The following is a 20271-nucleotide window of genomic DNA, read 5'->3' as shown; positions in this document are numbered from 1 at the left end:
TGTAAAACCCCTGCATCTGGGAAATGCTTCGTCTTCGTGGCACAAACTGTTCCTCTGTTCCTTTTGTCTCCAAGTCCCCTGTTACTTCCACAAGTCCCTTCTCCCAAGCCTTTTCTTTTCTTTGTTTCTTTTTCTTTTCTTTTTTTTTTTTTTGAGAGCCTCACTCTGTCCGCCAGGCTGCAGGCTGGAGTGCAATAGCACAATCTCAACTCACTGCAACCTCTGCCTCCTGGGTTCAAGCAATTCTCCTGCCTCAGCCTCCTGAGTAGCTGGGATTACAGGCAACTGCCACCACGCCCAGCTAATTTTTGTATTTTTGGTAGAGGCGGGGTTTCACCATGCTGCTCAGGCTGATCTCCTGACCTCAAGTGATCCACCCACCTCAGCCTCCCAAAGTGCTGGGATTACAGGCATGAGCCACCGCACCCAGCCCTCCCAAGCCTTTTCTCTGGATCCTGGAGCTAGAGAAGACCTCAAAGAATGGTCTGATGCTGCCTCAGCCTCCCGAGTAGCTGGGATTACAGGCACCCAGCTATTTTTTTTTTCTATTTTTAGTAGAGACGGGATTTCACCATTTTGGCCAGGCTGATCTGGAACTCCTGACCTCAGGTCATCCGCCCACCTCGGCCTCCGAAAGCGTTGGGATTACAGGTGTGAGCCACCACGCCGGGCTCATGCATTTTAAAGGTAAGAAAGCCAAGGCATGTCTTCTCCCCTCCCCCAGCTCAGCCCCCCCACAACACATGCACAGATGCACACAAGCATACATGCATGAACACTCGCCTATGCACACGTGCCGAGCGTGCACACACACATGCCCATGCACACTGGCCAAGCGCACACACACCCCCACCCAGACCCTGGCTGTGCCCTCCAGGGAGTCAGAGGGTGACTCACAGGCACATCCCTCCTCTCTGATCTTCAGGGTGGGGGAGAGACAGTAAAAGGGAGAGGGAGAAGAGATGTCTCAAAGCGAAACCTAAGAAAATGACTTTGGGTCCAGCTGGGGCCTGAGGGACAACCAGGGACAGGGTTGGGGATCCAGGGTGTCCGCCTGTGCCTGCCTGGAAAGCAAGGCATGTCAGCACCAAGTCACCAAGGCCGTGGGCTCTTCCCCTCCCTGCTGGACCCAGGTTCCAGCAGGGAGGGGAGGAAGCCACTGAGACGCAGTGGGGGAAAGTGACGCCCTCACAAACAATACCAGAACACTTCACTCTTGGGACACCCCCCACTCACTACCCACAGCCTCCCAGTGGCTTTGTGGGGGATGTGGGTTGTTCAGACTGCAGCCAACAGTCACCACTAACCACCTGGCCCCAACACCTCCCTGGCCTAGATACAAAGTCTTCAAATACCCGGGCCTCACCTTTTTTTTTTTTTTTTTTTTGAGTCAGAGCTTCACTCTTGTTGCCCAGGCTGGAGTACAATGGCATAATCTTGGCTCACCACAACCTCCACTCCTCAAATTCAAGTGATTCTCCTGCCTCAGCCTCCCGAATAGCTGGGATTACAGGCATGAGCCACCACACCCAGTTAATATTGTATTTTTAGTAGAGAAAAGGGTTTCTCCATGTTGATCAGGCTGGTCTTGAACTCCCGACCTCAGGTGATCTGCCCGCCTCAGTCTCCCAAAGGGCTGGGATTACAGGTGTGAGCCACCCCACCCGACCTACCCTTTTTTTTTTTTTTTTTTGAGACAGGGTCTTGCTCTGCCGCCCAGGCTGAGGTGCAGTGGCACAATCAGAGCTCACCTGCAGCCTCAATCACCTGGGGTCAAATGATCCTCCTGCCTCTGCCTCCCAAGTAGCTAGAATTACAGGAATGTACCACCACGCCTGCCCCTTTTTTTTTTTTTTTTTTAGAGATGGAGTTACTCCATGTTGCCCAGGCTTGTCTCAGACTCCTTGCCTCAAGCGATCCACCAGCTTTGGCCTCCCAAAGTGGGACTGAAGGCGTGAGCCACTACGCCTGACTTTTGCTTGGTTCTTTACATGCAACCCCTGGGAAGGCTGTGTAGGCAGAGTGGGAAGAGTCACTCAGCTTCACAGATGGAAGCCTGGAAGGGGCAAGGCAGGATTTGAAACCCAGGGAGGGGCTGGGGGTTCTGGAGAGCTGGCTTCCAGAGGATGGAGGCCAGGTCACCGCTGATTTTGGTGGTCATGTTACCTGTACCCTACCCAGGCCGTAATCTCTATGGAGTGAGCGGCAGGTGCGCTGGGAGAGGTCAGGGCCTGGGGTCAGGAACTCTGGGGGTGGGGCGACCTGGGCAAGTCAGCACCCCACTCCTGCCTCAGTTTCCCCATTTGGGGAATTTGCCATTGCTGACTCCTCTGAAGCTCTATTATACCAGGACTCAGAAAAGAAAATGGGGGTACTGGCCGGGTGCGGTGGCTCAAGCCTGTAATCCCAGCACTTTGGGAGGCCAAGATGGGTGGATCGCGAGATCAGGAGATCGAGACCATCCTGGCTAACACGGTGAAACCCCGTCTCTAGTAAAAAATACAGAAAACTAGCCGGGCGATGTGGCGGGCGCCTGTAGTCCCAGCTACTCGGGAGGCTGAGGCAGGAGAATGGTGTGAACCCGGGAGGCGGAGCTTGCAGTGAGCTGAGATCTGGCCACTGTACTCCAGCTTGGGCGACAGAGGGAGACTCTGTCTCAAAAAAAAAAAAGAAAAGAAAAGAAAATGGGGGTACCCCGAGGCTGTCTGCAGTTGGACAGACTGGTGGGGGGACCTCTAGGGATGCTTCCCCTCTGATGCTGCCCCCCCCCTCAGCTGCCAGGGAAAGACATCCAATGTCCCCATTTCCTCAAAGCCCCTCCTCATGGGAGTTCCCCTCCTCATGTGAGTCCCCCTCCTCATGGGAGTACCCCCTCCTCATGAGTTCCCCCTCCTCATGGGAGTCCCCCTCATCATGTGAGTTCCCCCTCCTCATGAGTTCCCCCTCCTCATGGGAATTCGCCCTCCTCATGGGAGTCCCCCTCATCATGTGAGTCCCCCTCCTCATGAGTTCCCCCTCCTTATGAGTTCCCCCTTCTCATGAGAGTTCCCCCTCCTCATGGGAGTCCCCCTCCTCATGGAGTCCCCCCTCCTCATGTGTGTCCCCCCTCCTCATGGGAGTCCCCCTCCTCATGGAGTCCCCCCTCCTCATGTGTGTCCCCCCTCATCATGGGAGTCCCCCTCCTCATGGGAGTCCCCGCTCCTCATGTGTGTTCCCCTCCTCATGGGAGTCCCCCCTTCTCATGTGTGTCCCCCCTTCTCATGTGTGTCCTCCCTCCTCATGGAGTCTCCCCTCCTCATGGGAGTCCCCCTCCTCATGTGTGTTCCCCTCCTCATGGGAGTCCCCCCTCCTCGTGAGTTCCCCCTCCTCATGTGAGTTCCCCTCCTCATGAGTTCCCCCTCCTCATGGGAATTCCCCCTCCTCATGGGAGTCCCCCTCCTCATGTGTGTCCCCCCTCCTCATGGGAGTCCCCCTCATCATGTGAGTCCCCCTCCTCATGAGTTCCCCCTCCTCATGAGTTCCCCCTCCTTATGAGTTCCCCCTTCTCATGGGAGTTCCCCCTCCTCATGGGAGTTCCCCCTCCTCATGGAGTCCCCCTCCTCATGGAGTCCCCCCTCCTCATGGGAGTCCCCCCTCCTCATGTGTGTCCCCCCTCCTCATGGGAGTCCCCCTCCTCATGGGAGTCCCCCCTCCTCATGGGAGTCCTCCTCTGGGCCGAACCCTGGACTCCATTCTCCTCTCCTGTCTGGGGAGGCTGGGATGGAAGTGAATTGGGACTGAACTTAGACTCCTGGGGAGATGGGGCTTGGAGAGTAGGGTCAGCCCTGGGTCTGGAAGCTTCTCCCTAGCAGTGCCCAGCTGCTTCCCAGGCCATGGACAGGTGGCCTAGAGCAGAGCTGGGGCAGGCCTCTGACGGCCCCCACACCCCTGCTTCCGCCTCGAATAGCAGAAACATTCCTACATCTGTCACGGGAAGACGGCCAGCTCCGCCTTCACCCAGGAAACCAAACATTCCTCCTGCGCCCAGCCTTCTTCCCACAAAGCATCAGGGCGTTCAGGGCACCCCACCCCACCCCATGGCCAAGGGGCAGGTGTGTGGGAGAAGCCCCCCAGGACCTCAGACCTCAGCTTCTGCTGCAGCTGCCTGTTCCCTTCATACACACACACACACACACACACACACAATACTGCCAGCAAAACACAGACATACTCACAGGTGCAAAAGCTCCCAGCCACACCCACAGACAGCTGTGCACACACAGACACACACACCGGCCACTTGCCACAGACCCACAGAGAAGGGGGTGCAAATGTGCACACACAGTGTTGTTCCCTGCAGCTGAGCTCCCAGAGAACAGAGATCCTGGCTCGCTAGTGCTGGCGCACAGTAGGTCTGCAGTGAGTGTCCTTTGGCACCCACCGCTTTTGAACCTCCGTGTGAGGGGTGCATTTCTCTATCCACTCAGTTGTCCTCTTCCGTCTCTAGGCTGTGAGTTTCCACGGACAGGATCCTTGTCCGGGGCACAGCCGCATCCCCAGCACGAACACAGGACTTGGTACCTAGCAGGTACCATCCCACAGGCTCATGGTCCTGCTGTCACTACTCCAATCACCCGAATCGGCTCCCAATTCACTGCCTGATTCTTCAGGAGACGAGAGGTGGTGTTGCCATCCTGCCAGAGCCCGGAGCGCCCAGCCCCTTCTCTCTCACGCACTCAAAGGTGCTACCATCTGACCCCTCATCCCTTCACCCTCATCTCCCCAGCCCGCCCACCCTTCTCCCAGGACATGGTCCTGCCTGTCCTGCCTCCTGCCCTGGCCATACTCACTTCCCTGCCGCAGTCTAGCCAGCCTCAAGGTCAAGTGCCAGGTGTGAGGGTGAAGAGGACACCCTCGGTCCCTGTCTCAGGGAGCACAAGGCAAACAGGCAATGGCAACCTAGGGTGGGGACGAGTGCTCTGATGAGGGGATGAGGGCACGTGGGTAGCTGTGGGGGTCCGAGGAGGGGATACACGGTCTGTGGCCTTGCTTAAGGAGAAGCAGAGACAGCTGGGCTCCAGAGTTGGAGCACTTAACCACCCATCATGCTGCCCTCAAACCATGTCCCCTGCCCCAGAAACAGGGTGAGGGAGCAGTGAGGCCTGCCCAGCAGCTGGGCCCGAGACTGTGCTCCGGGGCATGGCTCTTGCCTTCTTCTCCCTCGCTACAGTTTATTTCTTCCTCACTCGAGGGAGCCCTGGTCTCCGGGAGAGAGGCCACACTAGTCGTCCTCAGCCGAAGCCTTCACAGCCCACAGAGTGATTTCACAGTCCATGCTTCCTTGGTTCCTTTGATCCTCACCACAGTCTATGGGGACAGGTGTCTCTGCTTTTTTTTTTTTTTTTTTTTTTTGAGGCAGAGTCTCACTTTGTTGCCCCGGCTGACAGTGGTGCAATCTCGGCTCACCACAACCTCCGCCTCCTGGGTTCAAGTGATTCTCCTGCCTCAGCCTCCTGAGTAGCTGGGATTACAAGCGTGAGCCATCACGCCTGGCTAATTTTTGTATTTTTAGTAGAGACGGGGTTTCACCATGTTGGCCCCAGGCTGGTGTCGAACTCCTGGCCTGAAATGATCCACCCGCCTCAGTCTCCCACAGTGCGGGATTATAGGCATGAGCCACCTCGCCTACCCTACTTTCCTCTTCTAGATGGTGGGAAACTCAGAGAGTTGTAAAAGCCAGGTAAAAGCTGACATTTACTCGGCTGTGTGGCAGTCAGTTCTATCAGAATGTGTTTGGTGGCAGGTCAAAGAAAAATCCAATTTATAGTGGCTTACGGAAGAAAAATAGGGGTTAATCTTTCTTCCATAACAAGAAGTCAGGAGGTAGTAACTCTTGCCTTGATGATGGCAGGGCTGGATTCCTGTTCTTCCCTTAATCTCTTCATCATCTTATCATCTCATTACTACAGTGGCTGCTGACCCGCCAACTGTCACATCTGTATTTAGGGCAGGAAGAAGGGAGATGAGGAAAGGGCTGTCTCCCTGGAAGTCTCTGTCTTCTGATGAGGATGAGTCCCCACTGTCACCCTCCCTGCACACCCCACAGATTTCCTCTCATGTCTCATTAGCCAGGGTGCCGTTATATGACCACACCCAGACCCACCATTGGTCCAGGAGAATCAGATGCTCAGGACTGATGAGACCAATCACAGTCCAGCCTCCAGCACTGAAATCGCAGCATTTCAGCTAGTTCCATAAGCAGACCAGGGCTCTGTTCAGCAAGAAAAAAAAAAAAAGAGGGATGGCCGCTGGGCAGGGTCTGCCATCCCAAAAATTGCCACAGGAAGCAGTTCCCATGCATAGTCCCATTTGATCCTCACACAATCTCTTAAAGCTGAGGCGGTTCTCTGCCAATTTAGTGGACAAGGAGACAAAGCCAGCAAACAGCAGAGCTGGCACCTAGACCCAAACCTGGGTTTCTCACCACTCTGCCGCCTGCAGGTCACCAGAGGCCTCAAATGCCAGGAAGGCAGGAGACTGTCCCACGGGGCTGCTGCCGGGTGTCAGTTACATCCGCCTCACCTGCACCTGCTGTCTCTTGGCTCTGAGTGCACAGGTCAGGATACTTGAGTGCCCAGGTGCTGGCAGGTGACTGCACCATGCAGAGCTCCATGTGGCCGCTATGCACTGGAGAGCTTTGACCAGAACTATGGGCTGAGCCCCTGCCACTTGTTCCTTCATCCGTCCAGCATCTGCAGACCCCAGGCACCAAGCCAGGCCTTAGGAGGCACAGGCGCAGATCCTGACCTCAAAGACAGACTTTGGCACCCAGTGCCTTCCTAATTCAAGAAAATCTTGGGTGGAATGTTTGAATGCATTCAGAGAAGAGAAACTTCACTTCTGGCCAGAAGAGCTGCAGGAGCAGGGTTTTTTTTTTTTTCTTTCCCCAATTTTTTATCATATATGTATATTTGTTTGTTTGTTTGAGACGGAGTCTCACTCTACTGCCCAGGCTGGAGTGCAGTGGCATGATCTAGGCTCACTGCAACCTCCACCTCCCAGGTTCAAGCGGTTCTCCTGCCTCAGCATTCCGAGTAGCTGGGATTACAGGCGCGCACCACCACGCCCAGCTAATTTTTGTATTTTTGGTAGAGACAGGATTTCACTATGTTGCTCTGGCTGGTCTCGAACTCCTGAACTCAAGGGATCTTCCTACCTCGGCCTCCCAAAGTGCTGGGATTACAGGCATGAGCCACTGCACCTGGACTTACTGTGTTAAAATACACATAACATAAAATTTACCATTGTTTACCCTTGTAAGCCGGGCGCGGTGGCTCATGCCTATAATCCCAGCACTTTGGGAGGCTGAGGTGGGCAGATCACAAGGTCAGGAGTTTGAGACCAGCCTAGCCAATATGGTGAAACCCTGTCTCTATGAAAAATACAAACATTAGCCAGGTATGTTGGCGGGCACCTGTAGTCCCAGCTACTCAGGAGGCTGAGCAGGAGAATCGCTTGAACCCGGGAGGCAGAGGTTACAGTGAGCCAAGATTGCGCCACTGCACTCCAGCCTGGGTGACAGAGCAAGACTCTTTCTCAAAAAATAAAAATAAAAACAAAAATTACCATTGTAACCGTTTTAAGTGTACAGTTCGCGGTATTAAGTACATTCATAACGTTGTGACCATCACCCCCATTGTCTCCAGAACTATTTTCATTTTGTAAAACTGAAACTCTTTGTATCCATTAAACGCTAACTTCCCATTTCCCCCTCCCAGCCTCTGGCAACCACCATTCTACTTTTCGTCTCTATAATTTTGACTACTTTAATTGTATCATATGAGTGGAATCATACAGCATTGGCCCTTTTGTGAATGGTTTCTTTCACTTAGCAGAATGTCCTCAAGCTTCTTCCATGTTGCAGCATATCCCAGGATTTCCTTCCTTTTGAAGGTTAAATAATATTCCATTGTATGTTGATATAGTTTGGATGTTTGTCCCCTCCAAAATCATGTGGAAATATAGGCTGGGCGTGGTGGCTCATGCCTTTAATCCCAGCACTTTGGGAGGCCAAGGTAGGTGGATCACTTGAGGTCAGGAGTTTGAGACCAGCCTGGCCAACATGGTGAAACCCCATCTCTACTAAAAATACAAATATTAGCTGGGTATGGTGGCAGGTGCCTGTAATCCCAGCTACTTAGAAGGCTGAGGCAAGGAGAATTGCTTGAACCTGGGATGCAGAGGTTGCAGTGAACTGAGATCGCACCATTGCACTCCAGCCTGGGCAACAAGAGTGAGACTTCCTCTCAAAAAAAAAAAAAAAAAGAAAGGTAATCCCCAGTGTTGGAGGCGGGGTCTGGTGGGAGGTGTTTGGGTCATGGGGGTGGATCCCTCATGAATGGTTTAGCACCATCCACTTGGTGATGAGCGAGTTCACACAGGATTTGGTTGTTTAAAAGTCTGTGGCAACCGCCGAGCACAGGGGCTCATGCCTGTACTCTCAGCACTTTGGGAGGCCAAGGCAGGCAGATCATGAGGTCCAATCAATTCCATGCTGGCTAACACAGTGAAACCTCGTCTCTACTAAAAATACAAGAAAGTAGCCGGGCGTGGTGGCAGGTGCCTGTAATTGCAGCTACTCAGGAGGCTGAGGCAGGAGAATGGTATGAACCGGGGAGGCGGAGCTTGCAGTGAGCCAAGATCGCACCACTGCACTCCAGCCTGGGTGACAGAGCGAGACTGGGCGACAGAGCAAGACTCCGTCTCAAAAGAAAAAAAAAATTTAAATTCGGTGGCACCCCTGTGCCACTCTCTCTTGTGCTCCTGCTCTCACCATGTGATGTGCCTGCTCCGCCTTTGCCTTCCGCCGTGATTGTAATGTTCATAAGGCCTCACCAGGAGCAGACGCTGGCGCCATGCTGGTACAGCCTGAAGAACTGTGAGCCAATGAAACCTCGTCTTTATAAATTACCCGGCCTCTGGTATTTCTTTCTAGCAATACAAAAATGGACTAACACATATGTACCCATATATATGCCACGTTGTGTTTCTCCATTCATCTTTCGGTGGACACGTGGGTTGCTTCCTTTTTTTCCTTTTTTTTTTTTTTTTGAGACAGAGTCTCACTGTGTCTCCCAGTCTGGAGTACAGTGGCGCGATCTCGGCTCACTGCAACCTACCGTTGTTCAGGTTCAAGCAGTTCTCCTGCCTCAGCCTCTCGAGTAGCTGGAATTACAGGCGTCCGCCACCATGCCCGGCTAATTTTTGTAATTTTAGTGGAGACAGAGTTTCGCCCTGTTGGCCAGGGGGTCTCGAACTCCTGACCTCAGGTGATCCGCCTGCCTCAACCTCCTAAAGTGCTGGGATCGCAGGTGTGAGCCACCACACCCAGCCATGCCTCCACCTTTTGACTCTTGCAAATCATGCCACTGTGAACCTGGGTGTGCCAATATTTCTTCGAGACCCTGTTTTAAGTTATTTGGGGTATCTACCCAGAAGTGGGATTGCTGGTTCATGTCATAATTCTGTGTGAATGTTTCTGGGGAACCACCCTGCTCTTTTCCACAGTGGCTGCACCATTTTTCATTCCTCCAGGGGTGGTTTTCTAGTGAATTTGAGGTTGACTTTGAAGACAGTCAGTGAAGTGTAGATGTGGAGAAAGGCACAGCCTGGAGATGAAGGAGGAGGGCACGTGACAGGCGGGGAGGCTTGGGAGTAAGGAGCCTCCCCGGGCTGGCCACAGAGGGTTTTGCATGCCTTGTTGGTGAGTGTGAGCCTTGCCTGGAGTCAGAAGCCGTGGAAGGTTTTGAGCAGGGGAGTGGCTTGACTTCTCTTCATCAAGAAGCCTAAGGGGGCAGCAGAGAGTGAAGTGGTCCATGGTGGGATAGTCTAGGGTGAGGAGAGGGAACCCCCGAGGAGTTTCTCAATGGTTGAGTCGAGAGAGTGAAGACCCAAAACCAAGGCCACAGGAGGAAGAAGAAAGGACAGTGAACATGGAGCTGGGTCAGCAGGACCCCGGCTGCGGCAGGCCCCCACCCAGGGCACAACATTTTAAAACAAGACAGGATCTGACGAAGCCAAGATTAGAGTGAGGCGAGCAAGGCATTGTGTGAGTGTTCAGTCAGCTCCTGTCTTGAAGTGAAATTTTGATATTTTGGCTCATGATAAATTTTTTTTTTTTTAGATGGAGTCTCGCTCTGTCACCCAGGCTGGAGTGCAGTGGTGCAGTCTCAGCTCACTGCAACCTCTGCCTCCCTCACTTCAACCTCTGCCTCTCCTGCCTCAGCCTCTCGAGTAGCTGGGATTACAGGCATGCACCACCATGTCTGGCTAATTTTTGTGTTCTTAGTAGAGACGGGGTTTCACCATGTTGGCCAGGCTGGTCTCAAACTCCTGACCTCAAGTATCTGCCCACCTTGGCCTCCCAAAGTGCTGGGATTACAGGCATGAGCCGCCACAGCCAGCCCTGCTCGTGGTGAACTTGTTTGCATTAATTTTGATTTCTTAAAATACTGCATGAGGCTGGCTGCAGTGGCTCATGCCTGTAATTCTAGCACTTCGGGACGCTGAAGCAGGCGGATCACTTGAGGTCAGGAGTTTGAGACCAGCCTGGCCAACATGGGGCAACCCCATCTCTCCTAAAAATATAAAAATTAGCCAGGTGCAGTGGCACATGCCTGTGGTCCCAGCTACTCAGACAGCTGAGGCACAAGTATCACTTGAACCCAGGAGACGAAGGTTGCAGTGAGCTGAGATCACACTACTGCACTCCAATGTGGGTGACAGAGCACGACTCTGCCTCAAAAAACTATACACATATTGCATGAAATGATGACTTATTTGGATCATTGAGAATTTTTGGTGCCCCTTTAACCTTTGCACCTGGGGCAGGTGTCTCACCCTTAGTTCTGTTCTCACAAGACATGTTCCATGACCTAATAACATGAACTGAGTGCCCATGGTGTGCCTGCAACTGAGTTAGGATCTGGGAATCCAGTCATAGGTAAAACAGCTACACACTTCTTCATCCTTAAATGTACAGCCAAAGAGATCCTAAGTCAGAAGGGACAGCTCTCTGGGCAGGGCAGACTCATCCTGTGCTCAGCTGGAAGAGGTGGAAGAAACGTGGTACAGAATGAAACAGACATTCCACTTTTGTTTCATTGTTTTGACCACACACTGCCTTAACTGTACCTTGTAGGCTGTGGACCCAGGGACCACTCCCCACCACCCCCTCCGCCCGCCTAGAAACTAAAAATCCCCACTACGCCCTTTCTCAGACACAGCTAAAGTCTGTGAGGCTCACCAATCAGGCACACCAACTCAAGACTGAACAACATAATTAGTGCTGCAAAGAAGCAGAGCATCTCCCTGGCTGAGCCGTGGAGCAACAGGGCCCAGTGCTGGGTATTTAGTTGGAAGGTGCCAGTCACAGGGGCTGCAGTGTCAAACAGGTGTTCAGAGCACTGACCTCAGACTGCATCGGAGAGGACTGATTCTGTTTGCATACCACAAACCCAGGTCTCCAAGCCTGCTCAGCAGAGCATGAGTCACCCGGAATTCTTTGAATATCCTATTCAATATCCATTCTTTGAACATCCTTTTCTTCATAAGTTAACTGGGGCTGGTTTCTGTTGCCTGCAACTAAGAACCTTGCCTTATATAGAAGCTGGTGCCAGGAGTGGTTACGGGCAGTGGATGTTGGAGGAAGCTCAAAGAAACTGAAATTAGTTAACTGAACTGCTTGGGGCTGAAGTCAGTAAAAATTCAGCACATCATAAAGGCTCAGACCTGGAAGCCGTGGCATGTAGGGGAAGCAGAATGTCAGATTTGCCACCTGGAGTCACCTGGAAGGAAGAACCCATTGAGAACAAAGCTTCATTGAGAATTCATTGCCTTAGAAAAGAATGAAAGGAATGAGGAATTAGACTGAATGGGTTCTCACAGCACTGGACTATCAGAGATGCAGATGCCCGTCTCCTAAATTCCTAAATTCTTGGCTCAAGGCCCAGATCAAACAGGACTTCTGGGCCAGGTGCAGTACCTCATGACTGTAATCCCAGCACTTTGGGAGGCAGAGGCAGGAGGATCGCTTTTGCTCAGGAGTTCAAGACCAGCCTGGGCAACATAGTGAGACCCCCCGTCTCTACTAAGTAAATACCCCGTGTTTATGTTTTTCTACTAAAAAGTTTATATATATATCAACCAGGCATGGTGTGTACACCTGTAGTCCTAGCTACTTGGGAGGCTGAGGCAGTAGGATGGCTTGAGTCCAGGAAATTGAGGCTGCAGTGAGCTGTGACCACACCACAGCACTCCAGCCTGAGTGAGAGCAAGAACCTGTCTTAAAAACAAAAAAAATTTAAAACTAAGGGAAAAAAGAAAACGAAGGACTTCTATGACTACAGTAAAAATGTTTCCTAATTCTCACTGTCATAAGACTGAGGTAGCCAAAAATGAAACTCAAAACTTGAGCCTACAGGACAGTAAATTACATCATGATTGATGCCATGGCCTCACCAGCTCTAGGGAGAATTCTGGCTGATTAGAATGCCCTGAACCCCCACTCCCCACCAAGTCCCCTTGCCAGCTGAGCAGCCTCTCTTTACTGTCTGATGGGGCTGGTCCTGCCAGAGCAGGGACCCTGTCATCACCCTCATGTGGCCCCCATCCTCAGAGTCTTCAGCTGGAGTCAGCAGGCAGGAGGCCTTGAGGGGCAAGATTAAATAGCAATCTCAAACCAAAACCTGTGTAGAATGTCATTCCATATCATCAGACATCTGGGGGAGACATGGAGTGGGTTCTGAGGACGCATGCCAAGGAGGAGAGAAGGTAGCCTCGATGGAGCTGAATTTATCCATGCTGCTCCACCAACACGGCGTCCTGCACGCAAGGTGCCAACCTCATCAGCAGGGGACGGCCCTGACTGTTTCTACAGCTGCTTTGTCAGCTGGCAGGTGAGGTGAAGGCCAACGCAGAGCTGGCCCCCCCACCTGGAGATGACAGAGACGCCAAGGCATGACAGAGCCAGAGGAGTGGACTGAGCATGGATGGCCCTTTACCATGATGCCCGAGGGCCCAAAGTACCAGCCCTACACCCACACAGCGAGCCACCTTGCGGAGGGCCCAACGCCCTTCAGAATGTCTTAGTGTCCAGGGAAGGTGTCCGGTCAGTGGCCCACCTCTGGATTCCTGGAGTGGAAACCAAGACCTGAGATGGCAGAAGCCCAGAGGTGGCAGTGACTGCCAGGGGTGGTGTGGGTGCATCACTGTCACAGGCACAGGGCCGGCCACGGTGGCTCACGCCTCTAATCCCAGCACTTTGGGAGGCCAAGGCGGGTGGATCACCTGAGGTCAGGAGTTCGAGACTAGCCTGGCCAACATGGTGAAGCCCTGTCTCAACTAAAAATACAAAAAAATTAACTGGGCATGGTGGCAGGCGCCAGCTACTACGGGAGGCTGAGGCAGGAGAATTGCTTGAACCCAGGAGGCAGAGGTTGCAGTGAGCTGAGATCGCGCCATTGCACTCCAGCCTGGGTGACAAGAGTGGAACTCTCTCTAAAAAAATAAAAATTAAAAAAAAAAAAAAAAAAAAAAAAACAGGCACAGGACTAGGTTGCTGTCCCAACAGCCTGACCAACAGGGATTGGTGAAATATAAATAATAAGAATATAAATAATAAATAGTAAGAGCTATTTATGACAAACCCACAGCCAATATCATACTGAATGGGCAAAAACTGGAAGCATTCCCTCTGAAAACTGGCACAAGATAGGGATGCCCTCTCTCACCACTCCAATTCAACATAGTGTTGGAAGTTCTGGCCAGGGCAATCAGGCAGGAGAAAGAAATAAAGGGTATTCAATCAGGAAAAGAGGAAGTCAAATCGTCCCTGTTTGCAGATGACATGATTGTATATTTAGAAAACCCCATCATCTCAGCCCAAAATCTCCTTAAGCTCAGAAGCAACTTCAGCAAAGTCTCAGGATACAAAATCAATGTGCAAAAATCACAAGCATTCTTATATACCAATAACAGACAAACAGAGAGCCAAATCATGAGTGAACTCCCATTCACAATTGCTAAAAAGAGAATAAAATATCTAGGAATCCAACTTACAAGGGATGTGAAGGACCTCTTCAAGGAGAACTACAAAGCACTGCTCAATGAAATAAAAGAGGACACAAACAAATGGAAGAACATTCCATGCTCATGGATTGTAAGAATAAAAGTCGTGAAAATGGCCACACTGCCTTAGGTAATTTATAGATTCAATGCCATCCCCATCAAGCTACAAATGACTTTCTTCACAGTATTGGAAAAAACTACTTTAAAGTTCATATGGAACCAAAAAAGAGCCTGCATTGCCAAGACAATCCTAAACAAAAAGAATAAAGCTGGAGGCATCATGCTACCTGACTTCAAACTATACTACAAGGCCACAGTAAACAAAACAGTATGGTACTGGTACCAAAACAGAGATATGGACCAATGGAACAGAACAGAGGCCTCAGAAGCAACACCACACATCCACAACCATCTGATCTTTGACAAACCTAACAAAAACAAGAAATGGGGAAAGGATTCCCTATTTCATAAATGGTGCTGGGAAAACTGGCTAGCCATATGTAGAAAGCTGAAACTGGATCCCTTCCTTACACCTTATACAAAAATTAATTCAAGATGGATTAAAGTCTTAAATGTTAGACCTAAAACCACAAAAACCCTAGAAGAAAACCTAGGCAATACCACTCAGGACATAAGCATTGGCAAGGACTTCACAACTAAAACACCAAAAGCAATGGCAACAAAAGCCAAAACACTCAAATGGGATCTAATTAAACTAAAGAGCTTCTGCACAGCAAAAGAAACTACCATCAGAGTGAACAGGCAACCTACAGAATGGGAGAAAATTTTTGCAATCTAACCATCTGACAAAGGGCTAATATCCAGAATCTACAAAGAACTTAGGCAAATTTACAAGAAAAAAACAAACGACTCCATCAAAAAGTGAGCAAAGGATATGAACAGACACTTCTCAAAAGAAGACATTTATGCAGCCAACAGACACATTAAAAAATGCTCATCATCACTGGTCATCAGAGAAATGCAAATCAAAACCACAATGAGATACCATCTCACACCAGTTAGAATGGCGATCATTAAAAAGTCAGGAAACAACAGATGCTGGAGAGGATGTGGAGAAATAGGAACACTTTTACACCATTGGTGGAAGTGTAAATTAGTTCAACCACTGTGGAAGATAGTGTGGCGATTCTTCAAGGATCTAGAACTAGAAATACCATTTGACCCAGCCATCCTATTACTAGGTATATACCCAAAGGATTATAAATCATGCTACTGTAAAGACACATGCACACGTTTATTGCGGCACTATTAACAATAGCAAAGACTTGGAACCACCCCAAATGTCCATCAATGTTAGACTGGATTAAGAAAATGTGGCACATATATACCATGGAATACTATGCAGCCATAAAAAAGCGATGAGTTCATGTCCTTTGCAGGGACATGGATGAAGCTGGAAACCATCATTCTCAGCAAACTATCACAAGGACAGAAATGCCCATCAATGTTAGACTGGATTAAGAAAATGTGGCACATATATTCCATGGAATACTATGCAGCCATAAAAAGGATGAGTTCATGTCCTTTGCAAGGACATGGATGAAGCTGGAAACCATCATTCTCAGCAAACTATCACAAGGACAGAAAACCAAACCCTATATGTTCTCACTCATAGGTGGGAATTGAACAATGAGAACACTTGGACACAGGGTGGGGAACATCACACACCAGGGCCTACCATGGGGTGGGGGACTGGGGGAGGGATAGCATTAGGAGAAATACCTAATGTAAATGACAAGTTGATGGGTGCAGCAAACCAACATGGCACATGTGTACCTATGTAACAAACCTGTGCATTGGGTACATGTACCCTCGAACTTAAAGTATAGTAAAAAATAATAGTAATAATAATTTGTAAAAGAAAAACAGGCAGAGGACCATATGGCTGTCCCAACAGCCTGACCAACAGGGATTGTTGGAGCTAATGGATCACAAGTTCCCCAGGGCAAAAATGGATCAGACCCTACAAAGACCTGCGGCTTTTACAACCAGAAAGGCTTGGGTTTGGTAAACAGGGATCTGACTTGAGACCCTATCCCCCACTGTTCCCCGTACAGAGGCACACAGTCCCTCCCCCAGTCCCAGACCTGAGTTAATTTGCAAACCCAGACTTCCCTCAATGAAGGGGGACCTGACATTACACCTGGAGTCTGTGCCGTGAATCTCCTCATAGGGGGACTGTGGACTTGTTCGTTTACCAGATTTTCAGGAGAAATAACTGTGTACCAGGAAGTCGGTGGTGGGGGTGAACCTTGCTGAGCCCTTGTTTCTTCATCTGTAATAGGAGGACTGGAAGTGAGACAGGAGGCAGGACTCGACTCCAGAGGCAGATCTGGAACACTGGACCAGATTGAGGACTAGCTAAAACAGGGAAGAGGCAAAAGCACCTCTCCATAAGACACACCCACCAGTGTGCCTTGTCACTTTACCATTGCCATGGCAACACCCAGACATTACCACCCCTTTCCATGGCAATGACCCATGACCCGGAAGTTATTGCTCTTTTTCTAGAATTTTCTGCATAATTTGTCCCTTAATTTGCATATAATTAAATGGGTATAAATATGACTGCATAATTGTTCCTGGGCTGCTGCCCTCAGCATGCTGACTGTGGAGTAGCCCTACTCTACAGGAGCAGTCTTGGAGCTGTAACATTGCCACTTTGATAGAGATGTTTTCTTCCCCCATCAGCTCACTCTTGGATTCTTTCCTGAGCAAGTCCAAGAGCCTTCCTGGGGTAAGCCCCAATTTGGGGCTCACTGCCCTACATCACAAGTATCATAAGGTTAATTGAGTAGAATAACGGGACAGTGCCTGAGTATGCACGCACACATTGACCGAAGCTGAGCTCTTAATCTGTCTGTGATTTTGTGTTCATTCTTTCCATTGTTTCCATCTTTAGTCCACTATGCTGTGATCAGCCAGTTTAAGGATGCTGAGAGGAAAAAGATGACAACTCCTACCATTAACCAAAGACCAAATATGTGCCAGGGACAGTGCTCAATCCTCATGTCTCTAACCTATGCAACAGTTCTGTAAGGTCACACAGGAATGAGCAATGGGGGTCTGATGTGTTGTCTCCTCTGTGGCACCAAGCTCCTCAGAGGTAATAGAACGAGGTGACAACAACAGAGCCTGGGAGTAGGTTAGGGTGAAAAATAGAAAAGGGAGGAAGAAGGAGGATGGATGGACGGATGGATGGATGGACAGATGGATGGATGGACAGGTAGATGGGTGGATGGATGGACAGGTGGGTAGGTGGATGGATGGATGGATGGATGGATGGATGGATGGATGGATGGTCAGGTGGACAGGTGGATGGATGAATGGATGGACAGATGGATGGATGGATGGATGGATGGGTGGACAGGTGGATGGATGGATGGATGGATGAATTGATGGACAGGTGGACAGGTAGACGGATGGATGGACGGATGGATGGATAGGTAGATGGGGGTGGATGGGTGGGTGGGGAATGGATGGATGGATGGACAGGTGGATGAATGGATGGATGGATGGATGGGCAGATGGGTGGGTGGATGGGTAGATGGGTGGGTGGGCAGGTAGGCGAATGGACAGGTGAGTAGATGAAGAAGTATAGACATGGAGAGAGATAATGGCTAGATAGACTTAGAAGGTGAATTAAACATGATCCCAACCCTCCAGGATTTTCCAATGAAGGAAGAGGGTGTTCTAAGTGTGGAGCTTGCCAAGAAGTTGAAATATTTTATCTGTAATTAGTGACACACTCAGAGTCTGCATTTTCCAGCCACACCAGAGCGCGTGTGATGAAGACCAGCCAGGCAGGCTGTGACTTAGAGCCAACATACTTGATTGCTCCATAACAGATTTGTTTGTTCCTTCATTTGACAGGCTTTGAGTGCCTAGTAGGTGCCAGGCACTGTTCTAGGCTCTGAGGACAGAGTAGTGGACAAGGTAACTCCAGGTGGAGTTTCCATGGGAAGTGGAGAAGGGGATGTGGAGAGATGTACACGTGGAGTAAGCCAGATGAGGCCAGATGCTACGGAGATCAACAGAGCAGAGCGAGAAAGTGGCACTAGGGGCAGGGGCAGGTTGGACAGGATGGGTGTCACTTGCATGGATACCTGAAGGCAGCATAGGGGTGAGTCACAGCTCCTCTGAGATTGGGGAGAAGCAGGGACTTCCCCAGGATCATGCAGTAATAATGTGGCTGGGTCAAGGCTGTCACCCAGGTACATGGACAGGTGTTGGAGTTCTGGGGTTCCTGGGCTGACACTTTAAAATAGTGGAAACACACCAGACATGGTGTCAGCAGAGGAGGAGAGGGTGGAGCGTGGACCCAGCCACCAGCAGCTGCGTGCCCTCCCTAAGCCTGCGTGCTGTCACTGTCCTGTCTGTTATCTCCTTCATGCCTCAAAAACAGTCTTATGTGTACTAGGAGTTCACAGATAGTTTACTTTATTAGCAGTAAATATTTCATATTTTATTATTTTACAAAAGCAGCAAATGCTGTCCAAAGAAAGCTACGGCTCTATGCTCTGGTCGAAGGCTGCAGGCTGGGACCAAGAAGACACCTTGGGGAGATGAGGATCTGAGTGAACACAGGAGAGTTCCTAAGAGTTCACAAGGTGAAACTGAGTGCCTAAGGCGGGTAGGAGAGAAAAGGACCAAACCAGCAGCCATGTCCTCTCTCCCCCAAAGTAAACAGGGCTATCTATTAGGATTAGGTTCAGTTGCAAGGGACAGAAAACCCAAAACCAGAGTAGCTCAAACAGAAAGAAGTTTCTTTCTTTCTTCCGTGAAAGCTCCTGAACGAGGCAGCCCAGGCATTGGGGACGCTGCCTTCCATCTTGCCCCACAATCCTCAGCATTTGGTTTTCACCTCATGGCTCAATATGGCTGCTTGAGCACCAGACATCACATCTGTATTACAGCCAACAGTGCAGTGGAAAGGCATGAAGAAAAGAATGCTTTGTCTCCAGCAAAGGGATTTCTGGAAGAATGCCATTTTAGCCTGGCAACTTTAAGACCTTGAGAAGACCCACCGGGCCCCTGGAAGGCCCACAGACTCTGCTGGGCTGCTGCATGGGACGGCACCCAGGAAATGGGGAAAAAGTCAGGCAGCTCTGCCTGGGAAGTGCCCGCAGCAATCCATGGCACAGACCAGCTGTTGGTAGCTGCCAGGATGCTGCATGTGCTGGGCTCTCCAGCTGACCTCTGATGTCCGTCTCCTGGTGGAGCTGTCTCTTCCTCCTCCCAGCCAGATCCTTCTCTTGTGCCCCGGAAACTGAGAACACTGGGGATTTAGGGGAGAAGGGAGGGCCCCAGTCAGGATTGGGCAGGCAGGGGTAGGAGCTGCCAGGTAAACAGATCCCTCGGATCTGCACGGCCCACTACCACCATGGGTGGACTCTACTTCCTCAAGGGCTGGGCTAGGAACCCCAGGATGAATTCAAATCAAATGACTATAAAAGCTCCTGGCTGTAACAGGCACATGTCAGAGGTTCAAGAAAGTGAGTGAGTGAAGGAATGAATCAGTCCATTGATCAATCAATTGCTGGGAGCCCAAATGTTATTCAGTCTAACCTCAGCCACATTGTTCCCATTTTCGCTTACACACTTCCAGTGACACGGAGCTCACTACTTCGGGGGGCAAAATGGTTTTAGTTTTAGATTGCCCTTATGAGCACCCAGATCTTTAGTTTCTGGGTCCCTCTTAGCCCCAGTCCACGCTGCAGGTGGGACCTAGACTACATTTAGCCTCTTTTTTATGAGCTGGTACCCAAGTCTTCATAAGCAAGAGAAAGCGCAGAACGCAGGAGCTTGGAGCCCACGCACCTTTCCTCATCCTCTCTGGCTGGAGTGAGTCTGTGACTTGCCCAAGGCCACACAGCTGGCTAAGGCCTAAGCCGAGACCAGACCCCAGACCCGGCTTTCCACTGTTTCCTTCTAAATCCCACATCCCCTCTGGGACTTCCTCCAGTGTTCCCCACAGTGGCTGTTCCCTCCCCACAGCCAGCCCACCCCAGGATGCTGAGGATCCACTTCCTCTATGGAAACCCTCAGGCTGCAGAAACCCACCTCTCGTCACTGCCAGAGACAGGCACAAGTCCACGTGTCAGGACTGCGTCAGGACCAAGACCGACAGAGTGGCCTGTGTGT

Source organism: Chlorocebus sabaeus, chromosome 19 (assembly GCF_047675955.1).
Source record: "Chlorocebus sabaeus isolate Y175 chromosome 19, mChlSab1.0.hap1, whole genome shotgun sequence".
Taxonomy (NCBI): domain Eukaryota; kingdom Metazoa; phylum Chordata; class Mammalia; order Primates; family Cercopithecidae; genus Chlorocebus; species Chlorocebus sabaeus.
The sequence above is the reverse complement of the archived record's forward strand: the minus strand, read 5'-3'. Positions refer to the sequence as shown.